The sequence below is a fragment of the Bubalus kerabau genome, chromosome 12 (assembly GCF_029407905.1).
Source record: "Bubalus kerabau isolate K-KA32 ecotype Philippines breed swamp buffalo chromosome 12, PCC_UOA_SB_1v2, whole genome shotgun sequence".
In the NCBI taxonomy this organism is placed as follows: Eukaryota; Metazoa; Chordata; class Mammalia; order Artiodactyla; family Bovidae; genus Bubalus; species Bubalus kerabau.
The window spans coordinates 49,704,119-49,728,471 of NC_073635.1; the positions used below are offsets into that span (position 1 = coordinate 49,704,119).

General features: G+C 40.3%; 1 long non-coding RNA gene across 1 annotated transcript in view; it reads right to left on the reverse strand.

The window, feature by feature from the left end:
* Positions 1-24,353, reverse strand: part of LOC129624139 (uncharacterized) — a 168,587-nt gene that overhangs the window by 101,833 nt on the left and 42,401 nt on the right. The window contains exon 2 of the long non-coding RNA XR_008700773.1: positions 15,708-15,788. This is a non-coding gene — a long non-coding RNA (uncharacterized LOC129624139). The remainder of the gene's footprint in view (positions 1-15,707; positions 15,789-24,353) is intronic.

Genomic DNA, 24,353 nt, shown 5'->3' on the forward strand with positions numbered 1-24,353 from the left:
ACAAGTGAAAAATTTATTTGACGTCTCCTTTCATATTTTTGCTTTCTGTTGTGTATTCTACTTGTTTCAATACTAAAGGCATATGTTACATTCCTTGCCATTAAGTAAAATTGAGTTCCCAAGAAGATGTTATCCTGAGGTGTTCAATTCCCCTGGCACACTGCCAGGACTCCTGAGGAATGTGTATTTCAGACTCAGAAGCACAACCTGGGGGCGGGGAACAAATGGTAGGACTGAAAAAGGTGGTGCCAGCAACAGACTTGTGGTTAAAAGTTTTCAATTGAGAGAAAAGGAGTGCATCAGTGTCACTGAAATGTGGTCATTCTGATGGTGGCTCAGAAGGTGAATTGAAGACATGGGGATGTAAGAGGAATGATCGATTGATTGTTATAGGTACCAACTGGATGGCAATACAAATGCCTGAAGAAAATTCTCAGCTCTTGGTTTTGGTATTTGAATAGATAGTATAATTATTTATCACAATAAATACAAAAATAGAAGATTTTCAACTTTGCACATGAAAGTTGAGATGATTTTGGAATGTACAGATAGAGACATTTGGTAGAATAATAAATATCAGATTTGGAAATCAGGAGATAAGTTGCTCATTTACATCTATCTCTCTAATCAATCATTCATTTACCTATGTATCTAATCAATTACATATCTATCTATCTATCCACCTACCTACCTGTGTGCTCAGTCGCTTCAGTCGTGTCTGACTCTGCGACCCCACGGATCATAGCCCGCAAGGTTCCTCTGTCCACGGGATTCTCCCCACAAGAATACTGGAGTGAGTTACCATGCCCTCCTCCAAGGGATCTTCCCAACCCAGGGATCATACCCAGGTCTACTGCATTGCAGGCAGATTCTTTACCATCCAAGCTATCAAGAAAGCCCATTTACCTACCAAACTGCCCTTTATCTATTATTTATCTATTTATAGTTGGGAATTGTCTTTAAGTGGAAACCAAAGCCATGAGAATTGATGAAATTGCCCCCAAATTAATGTAGGTTCAGAAAGAGAAAGTGTTTCACAGAAGGGAAAAAAAAAAGAGGGCCCTAAAGAAAATAAAGCTAATAAGGGAGAAGAAAGAAAGGTCTATGAGGGAATGGTAACACTATAAACACATTTAGAGACCTTCTAACATAAAGTTTTATTTTATAAATTAAGTCAAGGTTTACAAATAATGAAGGATTACCCTAAGAACATTTTTATTTTCAATTCCTGGTTGCATGTTCTTACCATATTTTAATTGATCTCAATTTATCAATAAAATTTATAGTGCTTTATGAGTTTCCCATCCACCATGGCAAATAGCTAAGTGTTTCACAAAGAGCAGTTACTCAATACAGTTTTTTAAATCAAATTAATTAATTAAAAAATACCTTGTGGGAATAAGAGTAAATAATAACTTTATTTGGGGCAGATCAAATCAAAATGTAAGCCTAGTAGTGGAATATATAAAAAAATCACAGCCCTGTATCTTAAAGTAGCAGTGGAAAAATAACCACCTAAGACCCACTGCAAAGGGAATTTTCATAACTTTTCCCCAGACACTTCTCTGCAGAAGGGTTATTTTTGGCCCTTGTTCAGCTTCCCTGAGAACTTCTTTCTTTGGTTTCAGAGTTCTCTTTCTCAAATCCTCTTCCACGTCAGTGCCCTAATCCTCCTGCTTCGACACCACACCCAGCCCTGCTTTCCCCAAGTGCCCACACTTCTACATGAGCCCGAAACCCCAGTCACAGATGGCAGAGGAAAGAGTCAGCCAGCGATCTCAGGTCGGCTTCTGGTCTACGTGGCTACATCCTGCTAGATGTGGATGACGACTGTGTACTTTCCTAGGAGGGTCACTCGGTACCAGGGTTTGGTCCCGTTCTGGTTGGGAGTTCCAGGATGGAATGGAAATAGCATGTTCCTACACTCAGAGTGTCAGCAGGTGGGTGGCTCCCCTGGAACAGAGCCCATTTTCTATAGGGCTTTTCTGTCCTTGGGCGAAGAGAAGTGGAAGCATTCAAAATGCTGCCCAGGCTGATTCTCTAGGCATAAAAAGCAGTGGGCTTGATTCTTTGCAATTGTTCTCCAAGTAATGATTAGGTTGAACAAGGCAGCATTTGCCTTTTCTAAAATACAGGGGAACCACTCTCTTGGCTTCTGAGAAAACTGAAAGTGGCCGCTTGCCAGAGATTTCTGCAGCTTCCTGGCTTGGTGGGTGGAAAAAATAGCACAGACCAACGTGAGGGAAACAGAGACTCTTCTTCCAGCACGTGCCCATGATGGCTCCCCAGCAACGCCGGGCAGATGGTGAAGATCACCTTGGTGGCATTTTCTGCAGAAATCGGAGTCTGTGTGCAGGAAGCCTCCAACGAAAGGGGGTCTCAGGCTGAGGTGTGCAGTCTCCAGTCAGGAGTCAGGGTGATGCGGCTGAGATCTGCATCTGTGTGCGGAGAGTCTGAGAGGCACATCTGACAGGCTGCTAACAACAGCCATTCGCAGTGTTCAAAGGATGAGGGAGGGTCAGAGGAGCTAATTACTTAAGGTAAAAAAAAACTAAATGCTCAGAGGAGTTAACTGGTATTCCGTAATTAATTTAAGAAAAGACTCTTTTGGTTGAAAAATATGATCTTAATATAGACATCAGTAGTGTGAATGCCATCCGTGGTTATTGCTTTCTGTGAAAATTATCATATTGTACTGATAATGAGTTTGGCGACAGGAAGCTATGTTCTTTTGACCGGATTTCAAAGAAAATAAATTGAGAGTGCAGAAAAGACAAAGCGGAGAAAACAATATCTTTGATATCTTGCTTATTACAGTGCAGTAGAATGGATATCACAAATGCGCTTGGTGATAAGGATGGCTTAGATTGCTCTGCCTTGAAAAGACCATATAATAGAAAAGAGTTTTCTTGTTGCTACAGATTTTCTGGTATACAACGATGACACAGATTAAATAGGAGCATTTGACTGTGATGATAACACTTTGAAAAAAATATTGGAGACACAATGTGGAGGAATCTTTGAAATCATTAATTGAATTTTTCTCTGTGATCCATTTTCTGGCACATATCAAGATGTACCAGCCGTACATGTAGGTGAAAAAGGCCATGAAATGCCATAAGCATCCTACCTGATTTTTTCTTATCCGCCCAAATTGACCTCAAGTTGTGAGGGGCTAAGGGACTAAGTCACTTCAGTAGTGTCTGACTCTTTGTGACCCCATGGACTGCAGCCTACCGGGCTCCTCTGTCCATGGGATCCTCTAGGCAAGAATACTGGAGTGGATTACCGTGCCTTCTTCCACATGATCTTCCTGACTCAGGGATCGAACCTGTGCCTCTTATGTCTCTTGCATTGGCAGGTGGGTTCCTTACCACTAGCACTGCTTGGGAATCCCCAAGTTGTACTTCCCCCCTACTTATTCTGGAATCCCCATTGATGTCATGAAGAGGCTGCAGAAAGGGATTCTCCAAGAATTTGTAAGTCTGTGGTATACAACTGAACTCTGAGAATTTACCTATGAAAACAAGGAATGAAAAATCAGAATTATGTCAAGTTATCATAGACAGATTGGTTTATAGGTCTGTTACTGAACAGTAGCCAGATTGAACGAATTGCAATTATTATAGAAAGATATTTTCTCTATTACAAAAGGAGGATGACAGAGGCCACTGTCAACAAGCGTTCATCCAAACAGCTATGTCAAGGAGGGGAAATGAAGCCAACTGATGATCAACTTCCAGTTCCATTGGCAAGGTGTCAGTACTGTGGCACTGGATGCCCTGGGTTACCTTAAACTAATGACAACATGTACTTAATTAGGTCAGATTGTCTTCTTTGGTTATAAGCTCATCAGATAAACTTCTCATTTTGATTTGGCTTCCTATATAGCAGAGGAACAGTGGTGATGCTAATTTCGGTGTTACAGACATTGCAATAGGCCTATCTGTAGTTGGAGCCTGGTTTTATACATCTGTCAACAGTTTGGTTACTGTGAGTTCACACTGAGCACTTGTATTTGCTCTTGGTGACCTGAATGCATTCGGCTTTTGAGCCTGAGAGACTGAGGGTAAGCATGCTGTTGCTGTGAGTCCACTTGGAGGCAACCAGCCATTTTCTTCTGATGACATTTGTGTGCAACACTGTTGATCAGAAAAAACTATTCATGCTCCTTTAGTAGCTATCTGAGTATCTTTTTTTAAAAATTAATTTAGTGAAGGTGGCAACATTGGTTCTAAAGTAGGCTTTATATGTTACTAGGAAGAAAAAGAGAGCTTAAGGAAAGTAGGAGAAATAGCCCCCACCAATGAATACAATTTCAGCCAATGATTAGTAATCTATGTCTAAGCCAAGCTTTGTCTTGGAAAGCACTTAGAAGTTGTGGGACTTCTTCAGTTTGATGTTCTGGCCAGTCATTTAGACCTATGTTGCAGCAACTGTAAAAGTGCCTGCCATAAGGGCTGACATAGCTTTTGTCTCATAAGAGACTGGTCCTCCTGGCCCTTTTTTTTCTCTTTGCCATGAGCAGCTGGAGGGCAGCAGACACAGAGGTGATGGAGGGTTGGGTTTAACTAGGGTTGGGGTTTTGCAAAGTGAGCTGCAAAGTGGACAAGCCACACTGGCATTGAAGGTGTGTGCTAAGGAGTGTTCATGATGGACCATGGATTTTAAGCTGGGTAAAGAGGGAAGGAAGAGGTGTTGGGGGGGTGTGTGAAAAAAAATAGTAGGATCAGTAGACTGTCAGTTTCAGGGAGGCTGGAGATTATGAAATAGTCATCCCAGAGGATGAATTCAAAAGATAGGAAAGGGTGGTGGACAAGTGTGCTCTTTGAGAAAATCTAGGCAAACTAGGGCCTGAAACAAAACCACTCCCTGAAATTTGCTGTGATGGTGCAAGTTATTTAGTTTTTCTCAGTCTTAGGCTTTTATATTTTTAAATTCTTAAGTCGGAATAATAATATGAAAAAGCTACAAAGATTATGATGTAATGGATATAAATAACTTTGCACCATGAATAGCAAATATTTGATACTTCAGAAATGTCAACTCTTGCATTTCTACTATATAGTAAGTGCTTTAAAAGGCTGGGCATCTCTCTCTATGTGTGTGTGTCTCTCTTACACACACAGACACACACACACACACATCCTAATACAAAAAATGTTTGCTGAAAAGGGATCACAGAGCTGAGCCCTGATGCATTGTTAGCAAATGAGTCTGGACCATGAAGTTTCTCAGGGATTTCTCCCCATAACTTAGGGACTGGGGTGGGTTTAGGTGGGGGTTGGGATAGAGAAGGAGGAGTTTGAAAACAGTAGGTGAGAGCTGGAAAAAACAACAAGCTTTCTTACTTTTAAGATTTGGTTTTCATCAACCATAATTATATTTGGGAAACATATGGAACCTGAAAGTTCTGATAAATTTTTTTACTTTAATATTACACAGAAAAATACTTAGATTTATTTGTTGCTATCCTTTTGAGGAGTACTTGATTGGAAAATGCTGTATGGATTCCTTGGAGAATTTTTTTGGATATGAATATCATAAAGAGGAGATTCTGCAATTATTCCCTGATTGTTTTGGTGGAGTCCGTAGATACTTTCTGGAAGTTCGTCATTCTTGAAGCATCACTGGGAGAGGCTCTCTGAGGCTGGAGAAGGGGCAGGGTGGTTATTCCACCCAGTGAGGTCAAGCTCTCTCTTTGGTAATCATGTCAGTTAATGGTCTCCAACTTCGTAACCATAATAGCTTTGCTGAAACTACTTTATCTGGGGCTCAGTAATGAGAGATATTAATGACATAGGTCTGAGCTACTGAGGTAAGTTTGGAGAAAAAGAGTGAGAGGTAATGCAAAAGATAGTGAGATCCAAGTGAATATAAAACCAAAAAGGCAAATAGATACCCCAAACTTCCAGTTATAAAATAAATAAGTCTTGGAAACATAATGTGCAGCATGATGGTACTAATGAAGAATACTGTATTGTATACTTGAAAATTGCTAAGAGAGTAGAATTTTAAAGTCCTCATCACAAGAAGAGAAAAAAATTGTAAGTGTGTGTGATGATGGATGTTGTTGTGGTGATCATTTTGCAACATATAGAAGTATGAATCATGTTGCATGCGTGCTTGGTCACTTCAGGTGTGTCAGCTCTTTGGTGACCCTACGAACTGTAGCCCGCCAGGCTCCTCTGTCCATGGGATTCTCTAGGCAAGAATACTGAGTGTGTTGCCATGCCCTCCTCCAGGGGATTTTCCTGACCCAGGGATAGAACTCACGTCTGCATGCATCTCCCACATTGCTTACCCACTGAACCACCTGGGAAGCCCATTATGTTATATACCTGAAACTAATACATTGTTATAGATCAGTCATCTCTCAAGAAAATAGTTAAATAAGCGAATGCATTCATGGAGGAAACCATGCTTTGAGAGAGAATGTTGACTAACTCAGGGCAGGATTAGCCTGTCAAAAAATGAGTCTGATGAAGACAAGGAGTTTTAAAAACACAGAGCTCTGTGCCTGGAGAAAGGAGGAGATCTGTTTTCTTCATGCTTTAGATAGTAAGAAATTTCGATGACAGAAATGTCAAACTATTCCAGAGAGATCTGAAAATCATGCACAGGGATGTCTGCAAGGTCATGAGTAGATGGGATGCAGACAAGAACCAGCAGATGAAAAAAAAATAAAAAAGAACCATCAAGTGAGAAGCAGGAGGTACCAGAAGGGAACTGGGCAGGACTTAGGAGGGATGGGAAGCTGGGGGTGGGAGTATGGAAAAAGAGAAAGGTTAGAACCATCAGAGACCACTAAAAGAAGTGCTGAAGAATGCCTTAGAGAAGAAGAGATGAGGGCAAAGTAGGCCAGAGCTGGCTTCCCAGAGAAGAAGCTTAAGCCCTTTTCTGAAAGCAGGAACTCTGGTGACTCAATTACTGTGCTACGTCTGTCAGGCTCTCGTTATGCCTAACACACCAGGGACTGATGATCTGATTACATCAAACTTCAGAAATATCAAGACTGCAATAAAAGTGAGCCCAGCTTTGCTGGGTTTTATGTTTTTCTTCTCACCATTATGTGCATTAGTCACTACACTGAAAGAGCAGTGAGAAGATGTGCCAAAAGTGATAGAGAAAACATGTCAACATTCAAAGAATAATTAATGAAAAGTGTTGCTGTTTTAATACCACCAGTGAAAGCTGATCCCAGCCTTACCCAGTTCTTCTCAACAGTACCCAGAAATCTCTGTCTCCTGGATACAGCCATACCTGCTTTCTACACTGATAATGGCTTAGGTACAAGTTTGAGGAATGCTTCTTCACTATAGACCTCAGCCTGGCATCTGCTCTCTCTAGATAAATTACCTAAGTATCCAAGGGTTCACTAAACTGAGGCTTTCCTTGCAATCTTCACCTTTGATATTCTAATATTTGCTTTTTGTGGTGTGGGTTTTTACTTTCCGGAACTTCATTGTGACTGCGTCCCTGCCTGAAACCACAGTCTGCTTGGCTCAGTTCCCAGTGCATTGCTCCCCACGTCCTGCCTCCTACTCCTTGGAGATTAAAATTCTTCTATCCGCTCTCATTTTCCTACTCTCCCCTGCCAGGTGAGAAAGGTCCAGCTCCTGACTTTCTGGCTGGTGTTCAGAATCAGGTTCCTGATTTCCCACCTCGAGGAAGATACTCTCAAGAAAAACCACACACTGCAAACTTGAACTCAAGGGCTGGGTAGAATTATTTTTCCTGGCCCAGAGTTCTAAATAAGTTAAAAGTATGAGTCATATTCCTGCTGGAATAGATTTATTCCAGCATAGAATTAGAAATCTCTAATCTCAATTATTCCTATTCATAATTTTCATTTTTTAACACTCTTTGCATCCATAGCCTTTATTATGTCATTTATATGTCAAATCTAAAAAATGCAAAAAACTAACAAAGATAAAAAAAGAAGCAGATTCACAAATATAGAGAACAAACCAGTAGTTACAGTGGGAGAGGGAAAAGGGGAAGGACAATTTAGAGTTGGTTGATTAAGAGACACAAATTATTAATTACAAAATAAGCTACAAAGATATACAACACAGGGAATATAGCTAATACTTTTTATACTTTTATTTTTTAATTGAAGGATAATTGCTTTACAGAATTTTGTTGTTTTCTGTCAAACCTCAACATGACTCAATAACTATAAATGGAGTGTAACCTATAAATTATGTATCACTATATTGTATACCTATAACATATAATAGTTACATCAACCATATTTCAATTTAAAAGACTCTTGGGATCCATCTATCATCTGTGTATCATCATCATCTATCCAGAGAAATATCTGTGTTTTTAGAGTGTGATTAGAGATCAACCTTTGTGATTAGAGATCAACCTTTGTGATTAGACATTTTTTCTAAATAACATTAATCTAAAACCACATTCAAAAACTATAGTCTTACACTACCTTCCCGGAGTCACCTGAGATACTTGATAAAGTGCAGGAATCTGTGTTTGGGCTGAGAATCCGTATTACTGACAAGACTGCTACCCCAACCCCATCATTCTTAGGCACATTATATTTCCTGAACTCTGCAGATGAAGAATTCATAAACCACAGAGCATTGCACCAGAGAAAGGACTATTTTGAAGTGGGATTAGTGGATGGGAGGTGTAAACATGTGTCTGGGAGCCACCTCAAATCCTTTGTGGATATTAAAGTTATGAATGAGCAAAAATGGAAAGATGTAAATAAGTGAACATGTAAAAATATCTTTAAGTAGCTACTCATCAGTTTATTTTTCCTCTTAATAGGAATTGAATGCTTTATCCTATCCATTCTTCAAAGAGATTAAATCTCTTTCCTATTAAAACTTGCCAGCCTCTTGGAGCCCATAGAGCTATCTGTCTTCTAGAATAACAAAGCTTTTTCGAATTTACCAGTAATTCCCAATGTTCCATAGAAAACTGGTTCTTAAACTATCTCCACCACTGTAGAAAAAGATTGACATGTTTCTGAAAATTCAGATTCATAAATTAGGGAAATAGTACCAATTATATATTCACTATTTAAGCTCCATGACTTGTTATAGATTATGCTTAGCCTTGCATTAATAAACTTAACTTTTTAAAAATCAGGGTTTCTGAAACTTACTTGAACAAAGAGTCTTTTTCAAAAGCATAACATTTATCTACATTTTTGTCTTTGTCATTTATATGCTTTATGTTTGCAAATTAATCATTTGGAGCCTTGAACTATCTCTTATAATTATTGTTCATCCTTTTATGCATTTGTAACTAAAGTATCTCTGATCAGTGTATGTATGTGTCATGCATGATTGTGTGTTTGGTGTATTTTATTGAGTGAATTGTCCTGTTTACGTGTATTGGTACAGCAAGCAAAGCTTTTCTTCATGGGAGTGGACTTTGCTGGTGCTGTTAGAGAGGATGAGGAAGGTTCTGAGACAGAAAATGAAACTGAGATGCAGGCTTTAGTGAAATAGAGAGGGAACTCCATTCACTCTGGGTCTTGCTATCTTTTATGGGTTTTAAATGATCATTACTATTTTGATCATGATAATACTTGCCATGTATTGTGCACTTGGAGAAGGCAATGGCAACCCACTCCAATACTCTTGCCTGGAAAATCCCATGGATGGAGGAGCCTGGAGGCTGCAGTCCATGGGGTCACTGAGGGTCGGACACGACTGAGCGACTTCTCTTTCACTTTTCACTTTCTTGCATTGGAGAAGGAAATGGCAACCCACTCCAGTATTCTTGCCTGGAGAATCCCAGGGATGGAGGAGCCTAGTGGGCTGCCCTCTATGGGGTTGCAGAGTCGGACACGACTGAGGTGACTTAGCAGCAGCAGCAGTGTTGTGCACTTAAGGTGGGCAGTGTGCTAAGTACTTGCTATTTCTTCTGATTCCAAAAACAATCTGACGAAGAAGGTGTTATTAATGCTATCATCCAAAAGATAGTACATAGCTACTGGTTTAAATCTATGCAGGTGTGTAGCCAAATCGAGATTTGAACTTATATCTGTGAGACTTCAAAGCCCATGATCATGATCATTCTGCTCACAGTCTGCTAAATCTAGAAGTCCTTGAGGGTGATCCCAAGGTGGTGAAGTTTGAAGGCAGCCTCTTCCAGAGGAAATGAGAGTGAGAGCAGCCAAGAGGAGACCCCCGAGCTGAAGATAAATACGTACACATCCTAGGGCCCCTGATCTCATGCCATGGTGTGTCCGTTTATTTTGTCTTTTGTTTTCCTTTAACTGCTAATTAACCACATTTAAATATATAGGCTTGGGACTTTCCTGGTGGTCCACTGGCTAAAACTCTGAGCTCCCAATGCAGGGGGCTCAGGTTTGCTCCCTGGTCAGGGAACTACATCCCACATGCCAAAGAAGACCCTGAGAGCGGCCACGAAGATCGAAGAGCCTGCCTGCCCCCACTAAGACCTGGAGCAGGCAAATAAATAAATATATATTTAAAAAATAAATCAATATACAGGCTTTACTTCAGGTATTCTATGAGTAATCAAACAAAAGGTAAGATGGCCAAGACTAGGCCATCAAGCTAAATGGAGAACAGTTTCCCCATTCAAAATGCAAGAACTGGATTGTTTGCCAGAGGAGAGGAACACCAGGAGAGATTAGTATCTGCAAGAGCTGGCTGCTTTTGCATCTATCAAGATGATTTCGTTAATATCTAGAACTTATTTTTAGAAATACAGTATTTTTTAAAAGCACATCTTCTGTAACAAATATCTAGTAAACTACTTTAAGGAAGGGACACTTTTTATTATCCCTTTAAAGTATCCATAATGCTTATGGTAACTTGTTCCAAGTAGGTGCTCCATAAATACAGGTTAATAAGAGAGAATGAACTTTTTCCGAGTTAAATGGAATGGTGTTTGGGCACAAAGGAAAAAAAATTTTTTTACTTGGTACATTGAGTGTTCTAAAGTATAAGTTTGAGATTAATAATGAGAATTATCATAGTTTTTGAAATATATTCATTTTCTTAAGGTATGAAGACTAGCTGAGTTTTTAATTGCTTATCAATTTTTTTGGCATCTAAATTTTACATTGTATCATTTAGCAGCAGGCTACTCATCAGAGTTTCCTTTGACTTTCAGTTGCATGATATAGTGAGATTCCAAACAGATATAATTTTAGGAAGGTGTTTGATCAAATTATTTCTGACCTCAGAAGAACATCCACAGAGCAGTTGTCTGTAGCTTCTATTTTATCTAATGGCTTCTGTTTAATTAAAATTGTGTCCCTGGTCTAGAAAGTATTTTCTAAGAAACACTTTCATTAATTCCATTTGTAGCAACATGGATGGACAGGGATTATCACACTAAGGGAAGTAAATCAGAAAGAGAAAGACAAATACCATATGATATAACTTATATGTAGAATCTATAATATGCCACAAATGAACCTATCTATGAAACAGAAACAGACTCACAAAGAGAATAGACTTATGGTTGCCAAGGGGGAGGCATGGTAGGGGAAGGAAGGATTGGGAGCTTGGGGTTAGCAGATGGAAACTAGTATATATAGAACCAAAAAGCAACAAGGTCCTAGTGTATATAGCACAGGGAACTACATTCAATCCCTGTGATAAATCATAACAGAAAAGAACATGAGTACATATATACATGTATACATGTATATATACAGAAAAGAGTACATATATTCATGTATATGTATAATCGAATCACTTTGGTCAGCAGAAATAAATGCAACATTGTAAATTAATTATACTTCCATAAAGTTAAAAAAACACAAAAGTATAATGCAAAAAAACTAAAGAAAAAGAAATGCTTTTTTTGCTAAGAAAGACTATTATATATATATGTATATACAGGAAAAGTAACTCTATCCAGTGACTGCTGCTGTATATTGAGGAGAAACATGTATTTCCATAAATTTCAAATAAAGTTTTCTTAGGTTCCAATCTAATGTCACCATCTACTGAGAAGTTATGGCAGAAAGCAAAGAACTAAAGAGCCTCTTGATGAGAGTAAAAGAGGAGCGTGAAAAAGCTGGCTTAAAACTTAACATTCGGAAAACTAAGATCATGGCATCCGGTCCAATCACTTCCTGGCAAATAGATGGGGAAACAGTGGAAACAGTGACAGACTTTATTTTTTTGGACTCCAAAATCACTGCAGATGGTGACTGCAGTCATGAAATTAAAAGATGCTTGCTCCTTGGAAGAAAAGCTATGACCAACCTAGACAGCATATTAAAAAGCAGAGACCATCTAGCTTTGACTACATCTGTCTAGTCATGGCTATGGTTTTTCCAGTAGTCTTGTATGAATGTGAGAGTTGGACTGTAAGAAAGCTGAACACCAAAGAATTGATGCTTTTGAACTGAGGTATTGGAGAAGACTCTTGAGAGTCCCTTAGACTGCAAGGAGATCCAATCAGTCCATCATAAAGGAAATCAGTCCTGAATATTCATTAGAAGGACTGACGCTGAAACTGAATCTCCAATACTTTGGCCACCAGATGTGAAGAACTGACTCACTAGAAAAGGCCCTGATGCTGGGAAAGATTCAAGGTGGGAGGAGAAAGGAAAGACAGAGGATGAGATGGTTGGATGGCCTCACTGATGGGATGGACATGAGTTTGAGTAAGCTCCGGGAGTTGGTGATGGACAAGGAAGCCTGGCATGCTGCAGTCCATGGGGTTGCAGAGTCAAACATGACTGAGTGACTGAACTGAACTGAACTGAACTGAGAAATTACCATGTTCATGCCAAGAAATACAGTTTCAATTTAAGGTACACTTGGCTCAAGTTTCTGATAATGACTAACACTGGTATCAGCATGACCCAGTGGCTAAAAACAAGAAAAATAAACAAAACAAAGCAAAAATAACCCCTCTGAACATATGACTTAAATAAAGATGTCTGGACTCTAGTCCAAGATTTGTCAATGCCTTGCTTCATGGTTTTGGGTCCTGTACATCACAAAGGAAGAGGCTGAAACTTGCCCTTCTCATCTTTTTGTGATGACGAAGAGATGAAGACCAATGTGGATTTGGGTGAGACTATATTAAAGATCACTGCAGTAAACCAATCTTACTGAAATAACCAACAAGGACCACTCAACCCAATGGGTAAATCACAGTGGGTGGGATCAGAAGGCCTTTAGCTGCTGGTTGAAATGGAGGAGAGCCTGTGTGTCTGCTCATTGGTGGAGGTGGGGTGGGGGATGGGGAGGTAGGTTTATCAGCCTGAAGCTTCTCTTTCATCAGTGGAAAATTCTGAGTAGTGCTTTTGTCTAAGATATTCCTAACTGTTGCCATACTGTTTTGGAAATGGTCTGGGAATTACAAACAGACTCACTGTCATTCAGCAGTCTCAATTTTCATCACATTTTAAATTTTATGTGTGCATGTTCAGTTGCTACAGTCGTGTCCGATTCTTTGTGACCAAATGGACCATAGCCCTCCAGGCTCCCCTGTCCATGGGATTCTTCAGGCAAGAATATTGGAGTGGGTTGCCTCGCCCTCCTCCAGGAGATGGTCCCCACCCAGGTATCAAACCAGCATCTCCTGCATGCAGGTGGATTCTTTACAGCTGAGCCACTGGGGAAGCCCTTTAAATTTTATATTACTTGTGAAAAAGAAGAATGAGGATTAAAACTGCTATTGGTGTCACTGGACACATATTTTTATATATAATAATTGGTGATCAATCTTCACTTTTTGGGGCATCGCATTTGTTATTTCTTGATCCTTTCTCTATTCAAGCCACTAGTCCATGAGGCACCGAACAATAGAGAAAAAAAAAAAGAGTGAAAAGTTTGGATTTTGGGATCTTCAAAAAGTAAGGTCAAGATATAAGGCAAAATTTGAAAGAAGTTTTAATCAGTCATGGTTAGTTTCCCAATTAGAAAGTCTAGACAGGGGAAGGCGTGTGGCCCAGGGGAGGTAAAAGCATAGAGCTTGGCTTGTTCCCTGGAAATCCTCCTGCTTCTGTCCTCCTTGGCCAGAGGCCCGGGACCTGGAAAAGGCTGGAAACCTGAGACAGAGCAGAGCCTGTGCCACCTTCCCTGAGGAGGGCTGGGGAAAGCAGCGTGGCTCTGGAGCCCAAGAAACCTCACAAGCAGTGTTCAGGAGGGGTGGACCTGTGTCAGCTCCCCAGGGTCCCACACTCTCCATGTCTTTCCATACATTTCAAATAAAGTTTTCTTAGGTTCCAATCTAATGTCATTATCGACTGAGAAGTTACCCAGTTCATGTCAAGAAATCAAGAATGAAGAGCTTGAAGTTTAAGATACACTTGGCTCAAGTCTCTGATAATGATTAACACTGAAATCAATATGGCCCAGTGGCTAAAAACAAGAAAAATAAACAAAATAAAGCAAAACAATTCCAAACATATGACTTAAATAAATCGTGGTGTGAGGAAGGCAGACCACTTTCCCTTGCTGCCCAGAGTGATGCAAATGTGCACAGGATGCTGGCAGGTCTCATGTGAGTATGAGGCAGATGTAGGAAAATGTGTGGGCCAATAACGCAGATCCAAATCAGAGTTCCTTGGACTGCAAGGAGATCAAATCCATCCTAAAGGAAATCAACCCTGAATATTCATTGAGGACTGATACTGAAGTTGAAGCTCCAATACTTTGGCCACCCAATGCAAAGAACTGACTCATTGGAAAAGATCCTGATGCTGGGAAAGGTTGGAGGCAGGAGGAGAAGGGGATGGCAGAAGATGAGATGGTTGGATGGCATCACTGACTCAAGAGTTTGAGCAAGCTCCAGGAGTTGGTGATGGACAGGGAACCTGGTGTGCTGCAGCCCATGGGTCACAAAGAGTCAGACAAGACTGAGTGACTAAGCAGTAAAAGCAAATCTTACCAGCGCCCCCACTTCCAGTGATGCTCTGGTACTTAGTCAGATCCCCCCGCCCCCACCTCCACAATGGCCTCTAGAAACTTAGATGTAACCCTGGCAGAAGGTCATAATTGGATGGAAGTTAAGTATTGTCACCTGGGAGACTGTGAGTTTGTTATGGAAATCAACTCTGGGTACAGATTAATAAAGATGATGCACTTAAAAGTCTTGTTTTGTGGACCCAAGTTAGCTTCCACAAAGTGTCTGTATTGACAGCCACTGAAACTCCAGGGCAGCACTGGGTTCCTTGGTTGCCTTTTTCTAGATGTGTTCAGCTCGATCCCATTTTTCCCTTTTGGATTTTCATTTCTGAGCCCTGGTGGGTGGTGTTCTGATAAGTAACTAACAGCTACTCTCTGTTTCAGTTGAATAGTCTGGTTTGTATTAAATAACCAAGGTCACTTAGATACATACCTTATCATTACCTGAGGGTACTGAACTGCTGTTTTTACACATTAACTTGTATTATCTTTCAGTTCAAGGGGAAATAAAAACATGTGGCAAAAGGAGAAGTTTTAGAATTTTATGAGTTATCATTTTTCTGTCTAAAGTCTGCTCTTTTATGAGCAATAAGAGCAACTGCCTTCTGTTTGTCTAGTGTGTTACCGTATATATGCTAAAACAACAGTTTCCTCTTATTTTTGAAGGTTTCCCCTTCACTCCCCCAACTGGCAGACACTGTGGGGTTGCATGCACTCAACTGAAAGACGGAGAAACTAGATCTTTTTTGCAGGCCTCCACTCACCGACCATTTGACTTTGTCAAAGTCATTTCTCTTCTTTGCACATCATCTGCCTTACCTGTAGAAGGAGGACTCCAGCTAGGTGTCTTTTAGTTCCTTATTAATAGAGAGATGTCCTGGTTCCATGGGTACTTGTTCTCTGTGGGATGGTAACCAAAACAAACTGAGATCAGTAGCTGGGACACAATTAGGTAAAGCATTAAATATTATATTGCATTATATTACAATACTTTGGTAAATCCCTGTTAGCATTGGTGATCTATAACTCTGGATCTGGATAAACAGTGCAATTTAGAAGATCTAACTTTGTTACTAGGAGAATATAGAGTTGGCTACAGGTTATAGGGATGGGCAGGTAATTCATAAGTGGTGGTTGTTCAATCCCTAAGTCCAGTTCAACTCCACTGTGACCCCATAGACTGTAGCCCACCAGGCTCCTCTGTCCATGGAGATTCTCCAGGCAAGAATACTGGAGTGGGTTGCCAAATCCTTCTCCAAGGGATCTTCCTGACCCAGAGATTGAGCCCACGTCTCCTGCATCAAAGGTGAATTCCTTACCACTGAGCCACCAGGGAAGCCCAATTCATGGGTTAGATACCTAATAAGGGATCATCTCTTTATCACCATGTCCAAACAATCCTTCTTCCTCACCTTCCCCAGGAACTAATTGCTTACTTTGAGTTCCCCCATAAGTGGGCCATGAGATGAGGATTTCATGGAAGCAGTTTACTTGGAGGTGATCCCAGGAAGATTGATAGGAGAGTAGAGGAGTAACATGGAGAAGAGAAGAAAGACATTCGATGTGCAGTCCTGCTGGGACGTTTGGAAGATGGAGAACCTGCATCAGAGTTTCCCTCTCTGCTGAGATGAGAGAACCAAGGTATTGATGTACTATATTTCTATCCTGTCCTGCTTACAAGCCAGAACTCCTCCAGAAGTCCTGCCTGCTCCCTGGATAGGCCAGGGCGTCTCCCTTGGCCAGAGAAAGCCTGAGGGTGGAGAGTCACAGATGCTCGTGTAGGTGGCAGGTGGTGAGTGTGGAGACAGGCCTGGTGATGCCAACGTGATTTGGGCAGGGCACCAACGGCATCTGCTGTGCTCCCCTCATCCAGACAAGAAGACTCCTCTTGCTCCAAAGATTCCCCTTCTAGCCTCTAATTCTTCTTACTCTCATTTAGTTTATACGTATAGTCTAGAACAGCTCCTTAGATATTGAATGTGCTGCTGACTTTCCTCATCTCTATGCAACCTCATGTCACTTTACTCCTCAGCTTTCCTTCTGTGATCAAGCCAGTCCACACATGTGATTTTGCCTTTCATTCTTTGTTAAGCTGTTCTTTCCACTTGGAATGTGTTCATCAGTGGTTCACATGAATCTGTGTCCTTTCCAGTACACAGAAAGTTTTTTATAAAGAACGTAGCTAATGCTTTATAATTATTTTCAGATTGATTTACATACCATCTCAGGGGTTCTCTCTTTCCAAAGGCCTCTGCAATAAATCCTTTAATCAATACCCTCTCAGCCCTTGTATTCTACTCCTTCCCCTTTACCTAGCTAACATTATGCATCTTTTTAGTGTGATGGTGATGGTTTAGTCGCTAAGTTACGTCCAGCTCTTGAGACCCCATGGACTGTAGCCTGCCAGGCTCCTCTGTTCATGGGATTTTCCTGGCAAGAATACTGGAATGGGTTGCCATTTCCTTCTCCAGGGGATCTTCCCAACCCAGGAATCGAACCCAGGTCTCCTGCATTGCAATTTAAAAATTTAAATTCTTTACTGACTGAGCCACCAGGGAAGCCCATCATTAATTCAAGGAAGCCTTTCTGGTGCCCTGCGATTAGATTAGATTTTCATATTGCCTGCTCCCAGATCATTCCATGCTTGTTCTTTGTAATCGATTATTTCTGTTCACCATCGGCCTTCCAGGGTTTGCTTCAAAGGCCATGAGACCAGGTACCACGGTTTTACTGCATTCCTAGAATCAGACCTAGTGACTGGCACATAGTAGGCATGGATTAAAATTTGCTAAATCACTGTATGAAGAAACTATGCCACTTGGGGCTGATTCACATGTTAAAGAAGAATTGATTTGACTTCTTCTGGGTGTTTTCCTCATGAATGTATAAATCTGTTATAAGTCTAAAGTGGAGATTATTTCTCTTGTATTCCCTCTGGAGTGCTCTACGCAATGCACTTCATACAGTAGGAGCTTAATGTGTTTGTAAATAAATTAACTTGATGACTCCAAGGCCCCACACTGCATGCTTCGGTAAGAGCTAACTTGGCCCACCAAAGGCATGCTGCTCTCCCCAGGTGAAGTACAGCAACAATTCAACTAGAGTAAATTAATTGCAGGAGAGAGTCTGAGTAATAAAATTGGGTTTCAAATAGAAAAACAGTGAAGAAATATATCCTGTGATTAGGAAGGATAATGAAGTTACTGAAAATAGACACTGATTCTGAATGTGCAGGGAATGCTTGGGAAGACAAAAAATATTGGGATATGTGTGCCAATTGGTCTTAATAAGACACACTAAGAAAAATAAATTAGTCTAAGGGGCACAAGCAAGCACAAGATTTGCAGTTAATAATTTTGGGAAAAAAAATAGAGGATGGGAGCAAAGCAAACTAAAATTTTGAAAATGCAAAACATGTTGATCAGTTTAAATCAATATACATTAAAATAACAGAGACACTTTTGAAAAGATCTAGTGTTTAACAGAATAATCTCAGTAATCACTATCAAAGAAAATTATTCTTAAATGTATTATGTTTTCCTGGTAAGATCATACAATTAGAGAATAGAACAGAAGAACATTATCTTTATATCTATATTATTTTATATGCTTATAGACTCAATTTCTTTAATAAATATATATGTAGATATTTACTCAGCAGACATAAATTAAAAAAAAAATAAAAAGTACTTTGGCTTAAGCATTCAATACAGTATGATAGAAGAGTTCATTTGCCCCTACTAGATTGGGTAGAAACCTGCTAGCTTTTTTGGAATATTATCTGAATAAAAAAAAGATAACAAAGGAAGTTATAAATGGGCAAAATATCATGTAGGAGGCTGTATATAAGTCTCCATCTTTAAATAACATGTAAATATTATATATTAACAAATACATATATTTGTATTTTTGGGCAATCAAAAGCCTTGACTGATATGGAATCTGTTTCCAAGAGTAGATTATTGCATTAGGCCTCTGAAAAAAAGGAAATCTGGGACTTTTACCTGTCAGAATCAGGCTAAAATTAGTGAAAGTGCAGTCTTTGTCAGTGATGGAAAGGTGGCAGATCATGGTGAACAGTGGTGAAACAGCTTCTTTTCCTGCAATCACTTGGAATCATGTGCACATTGAAAGTACAGCTTTGGGTGTCAACCTGTTGCTATTACATAACAGCATGAAGGAATTCAAGTGGGAGTGGGAATGACTGCTTTCTCTTTTTTATAAAAAAGAGAATTACAAGGTTAAATATGAAACTCAAGTCACCAACTTAAACCCAGGAGACTTTACCTGATGATGCTGGCAGAATCTTTTGACTCTTACAGCTGCAAAGCTAAGGTACCCAACAAACAAAGGAATAGGCTGGCCATGGATTGTCAAGTTAACACATTATTTACTATGCCCTCTCTCCAGGTGTCTTTTGGGAAAGGTTAAAGTATTTAACGAAACAGAGTAAGCCCCAGAACATTGAAATAAGAATTATGGGAGGGTTTGAAGGACTTGGATTATCCACAAACCCCCAATATTTTCAGCTTCTCCTGCTAGTGGAGTCAACCCAAGTAGTTCATGGAGATTCTTTTCTTAGTCTTAATGAGCTAGTCCTCCCTTTCTTGATTGAGTCTGTTCTCTTCAGGTCCTCAGCCTCTTTTCCATAATGTTTATCTCAAATTGATAACTAGAGTTGTTATCTGAATACTCAATTATGTTGTTTACCATAGTCATATATTTATACAATAAAATAAGTATAGTTAGCAATTTATATTATAACATACAAAGGAGAGATACATGGGACTAAATCACAAACATGCTCAAGATGCTAAAGAGTGAAAAACTATAGTTTTATGTTAACCTGATTTTTATAAAAACATACGTGCAATTATCTGAATTCATTGTGAAGGCAAATTAATTTTAATTCCTAGGTAGTTTGACTGAAAGAAAGTTGTACTGAATGATGATTACGCTAAAGAAGATTAAGATGCCATACATGATTTGCCATAATATATAGATAGGAATCAACAAACTAGATTTATGATATGAATCTTATGTACTTTCTGTGCTTCCTAAATGGGCACAGAAAAAGCCTTGAGAAATGCTTTGAAGAGGGAACCACTGGCATCATTTAAAAGTGCAACTGTGTATATATACTATCAGGTATAAGATAGATAGCTGATGAGAAGTTGCTGTGTAGCACAGGGAGCCCAGCTTGATGTTCCCTTATGATCTGGAGGAATGGGATGCAGGGAAGGGAGGGAGGTTATGGAGGGAGAGGATGTATGTATAATTATGGCTGATTTGCACTGTTTTAGGGCAGAAACTCAACATGGTAAAGATTTTAAAAGTGAAGTCGGTCAGTTGTGTCCAACTCTGCGACCTCATGGACTGTAGCCTACCAGGCTTCGCAATCCATGGGATTTTCCAGGCAAGAGTACTGGAGTGGGTTGCTATTTCCTTCTCCAAGGGATCTTCCTGACCCAGGGATCGAATCCAGGTCTCCCACATTGTAGGCAGACACTTTACCCTCTGAGCCACCAGGGAAGCCCAAGATTTTTAAAAATATTTAAATTAAAAAATGGAAAAAAGAAATGAACTCTATGCCAGTATAAAATAAAAATTAAATTAAAAAAATGTGATTGTGGTTTTTCATGTAGATAAAGGATATTATAGGGGGACACTAATATTGAACTGATCTGCCCAATTACAATGGAGATGGGAAGATCCTATCGTGGAGGTGGGCAGGTGCAGAAGCCAAGTCAGGCACTTAACCTCCAGAGACTAGATGGTTGTGCTTTTTCTAATAGAGACACAAGGGATTTGACATTGGTTTATTGATCATTGAGTCTATGGAAATGTATAGGCGACTCAAAAATTTCCTAAAAAATTTGCATTTAAAAAATCCATGTCTCTTCATAGAGCTCACCAAAAGGGAGACAGTCATTATCTCTATTTCGAGACCTGTGGTCATTTTATAGTGTAAGTACACTCTGAGGAAAGGATATAAGTAGACCTTTCACCCTGTTTTTGGATAATGGATCCAAAATAGCACATTCCTGGCAAGGAAAATTGGCACTGTGGTTCAATGATCAGAGTGGAAGCTTTTGGTGGTCAGGTGATGAAGAGAGTCTTGAGCCAAGTACACCACACAGTGGGCACAGTGGGACCCGAAGACACATCCTCTTATTTTCCCTCCATTTCCTGAGTGTATGCTGGGGAAAAATACCAGGCAATGGCCTGATATTGACATTGGCATCCTGACTCAAAATGGGTTGTTATGAGAGGAAGGACGAACGATGAGGGAAGTCCTAGATCTCACCTTCCTCACTAAAAGAGTAAACCAAGAGCAAAAGGCACATCCCTGTGGAAACCCAGAGATTAGTGCTACCACCCATGACCAGAAACATAGGGAGTGGTCATTTCTATCACAGCCCCATTTAACACTCCAATTAGGCTGATGGGGAAGACAGACGGGTCTTGGAGAATGAGAGGGGATTATCATAAACTTAATTAGGGGAAGCTTCCAAGTGCAGCTGCTGTTCCAGATGTTTTTTCCTTACTAACTCAGATCAGTCCTGCCCCTGGCAATCATTCCAGGCTGAAGTGCAACCAGCTCTATCAGGCAGCCCATGGGATCTAGCAGATCCATGAAGCCTGAGCTGTCTGTGGCAGATTGGGGTGCTTTATGGAGCCCCAATAGTCAACTTAGGGGTAAGACTCATAATATCATTCTTGAAATATAAGCTATGGCCTCTTCAGCAAGTAACTGTTCCTATTTTGAGAAATACCTCTTGAATTGCTACTGGACCTCAGTAGAACCTCAAAGCCCATTTCTGTGAACTGAGCTTCCCATTATGAACTGGTCATTAGCTTATCCACCAAATCATGAAGTGAGACATACCCAGCAGTAGTCCATCAAATGGAATATACATTCAGGCTCACATCTATATAAGGAATGGACTCACCTCAATGTTGAATGGATAAGCTAAATTGTACAAGGAGGGTGTTTCTCCTCCCCATAGACATCTTCCTGTTCTACTGCTTCTCTCTCTCTATAACATGGGAATGACCTCATGGAGGTGTTCCCATGACTAATTAGTAGCTTGAGAAGCCATATACACATTTCTTCCTGGTGTTCTGGAACCAATATTAGGTGGATCTAATTCTACCATACTGCGTCACTTATTACAGTTGTTTTTCTAAAGAGGAGGGATACATGCTTTTGAACTGTGATGCTGGGGAAGACTCTTGAGAGTCCCCTGGACAGCAAGGAAATCTAACCAGTCAATCCTAAAGGAAATCAACCCTGAATATTCATTGGAAGGACTGATGCTGAAGCTCCAATACTTTGGCCACCTGATGTGAAGAGCTGACTCATTGGAGAGGACACCGATGTTGGAAAAGATTGAGGGCAGAAGGAGAAAGGGGCGACAGAGGATGAGATGATTGGATGGCATTACCAACTCAATGGATATGAGTTTGAGCAAACTCCAGGAGATAGTGAAGGACAGGGAAGCCTGGCATGCTGTAATCCGTGGGATTGCAAAGAGTCAGACATGACATCCTCTAACTTGCCTAGAAATAGTCATGGATTGAGTTAAGTAATAACACAAACTAATAGTGGTTAGTAGTATGAGCAGGCAGTTAGGAGTTTGAGAGTAATAAGACTGTTTTGGTAGAGGTATGTAGATAAACCTTTTGGGATGGCTCCAGGTGGGAAAATATTAGCATGCCATTTAAATGGTTATCAAGAGTCTCTAAAAGGTCAGAATAGATAAGATGGTCTACTCTCTAAATGTCAGTCAGCTCCTCTCCTTCTGATTAGTGCTGACTTAGTGGTCTCACGAGTGATGTAGCAATGGTGATAGTGATGGAATTTATTATAGTGGGTTCAACGTTGCCTTCCTCAAATATATCTTTGTCCTAACTCCAGAACCTGTGAATGTGATTGTTTTGAGAAAGGGTCTTAGCAGATGCTATTAAGTTAAGGATCTTGAGATGAGATCACCCCGAATTATCTGAGTGGATCCTAAATCCAATGACAAGTGTCCTTATGAAGGAGAGGAGAGAACACAGACAGAGAGAAGGCCAGGTGAATATAGAGCAGAGATGGGGGTTATGTAGTCATAAACCAGGGAACACCTGAAGTTACAAGAGGTGAGGGAAGGAATAGGACCAACTGATACCCTGCTTTCTAACTTCTGGCCTCTGAACCATGAGAGATGAACCACCAAGTTTGTGGTAATTTAGTACGGCATTTACAGAAATGAATGTACCCAAAATTGGGACTTCTCTATATAACGCTTGTTTGATTGTCATCATTGCTGAGGGCTCAATTTTCCAGTAGAATATGTTCACCCTGAACAAAGGGCTGAGGACCTGGGTGAAAGTCCTGGCAGGTTGCTACTTTGGACAATTTCCAACAAACATTCAGTATATGGATTTGCTTTTCCTGCCTGTTATACTCCTGAAAGCACCATTGATTATGGACTTAACATATAATCTTTTTACCTCATCAGAAGATTATGTTCAACATCTCTCTGGCCACACAATTGGTTTCAGTGAGTAGAATCAGGCACTGTGCTACTGCTCATGGGATTACTGGTTTTATTGTATAGCCGTCATCCGAAAGCAGCTCACTTGTAGAATGCTTGCATGGCCTGTGGAAGACTCCCTTTGAGTCCCAGATGAGTGAGTGATCTTGTGTGTGAGACTGGGGTGCCTTTTCAGGAGAACCTTGCGGACCTGAAAAGAACTGTGGGGACCCTTTTAACGCATAGATGGAATAGATGAGTCTAGGTAAGAGTGGATGGTGTTTGGTGTTACTTAAGATTTCACCTTATAATGTACTCCAGAAAACTGTGCTAACTTCCAAGGCTTCTGGCTTCAAGGATTTGGTAAACAAGGGATGAATGTACTTACAAGGCATCATAATAAGGGTTCTCTTGAGTTGGAACCGGAGACTATCACTGGTCTTCACTGTGAGTTGAATGTATGGAAAAGAGGGATTATGGGGCTGTCTGGGTGATTAATCCTGACACCGAAGGAAAAATGGGGTTATTACTTCACAATGGAGGCAGAAAACAATGTGGACAGAGCCAGCCAAGCTGAGAGCAGGGCTGGAGATCTCTGTATAGTCATTTCTAGAAGTAAAAAAAAAAAAAGGCAAGTTCAATCTTATATAGTAGGACCATCCAAGACCCAGGGCTCTTAGAAATAAAGGTTTGAAGTATCCTGGGGCAAAGTTACTCAACCAGCTTTTGCACTGGCTGATGGCAAAGAGAACATGCCATCTATTTGTCTTCATGATTTTGAATAAACAGGGACTGCAATCCCTTGTATATGCTCTTACTTGCTCTCTTTGAAGGAGATCAGCCTTGGGATTTCTTTGGAAGGAATGATGCTAAAGCTGAAACTCCAGTACTTTGGCCACCTCATGCTAAGAGTTGACTCATTGGAAAAGACTTTGATGCTGGG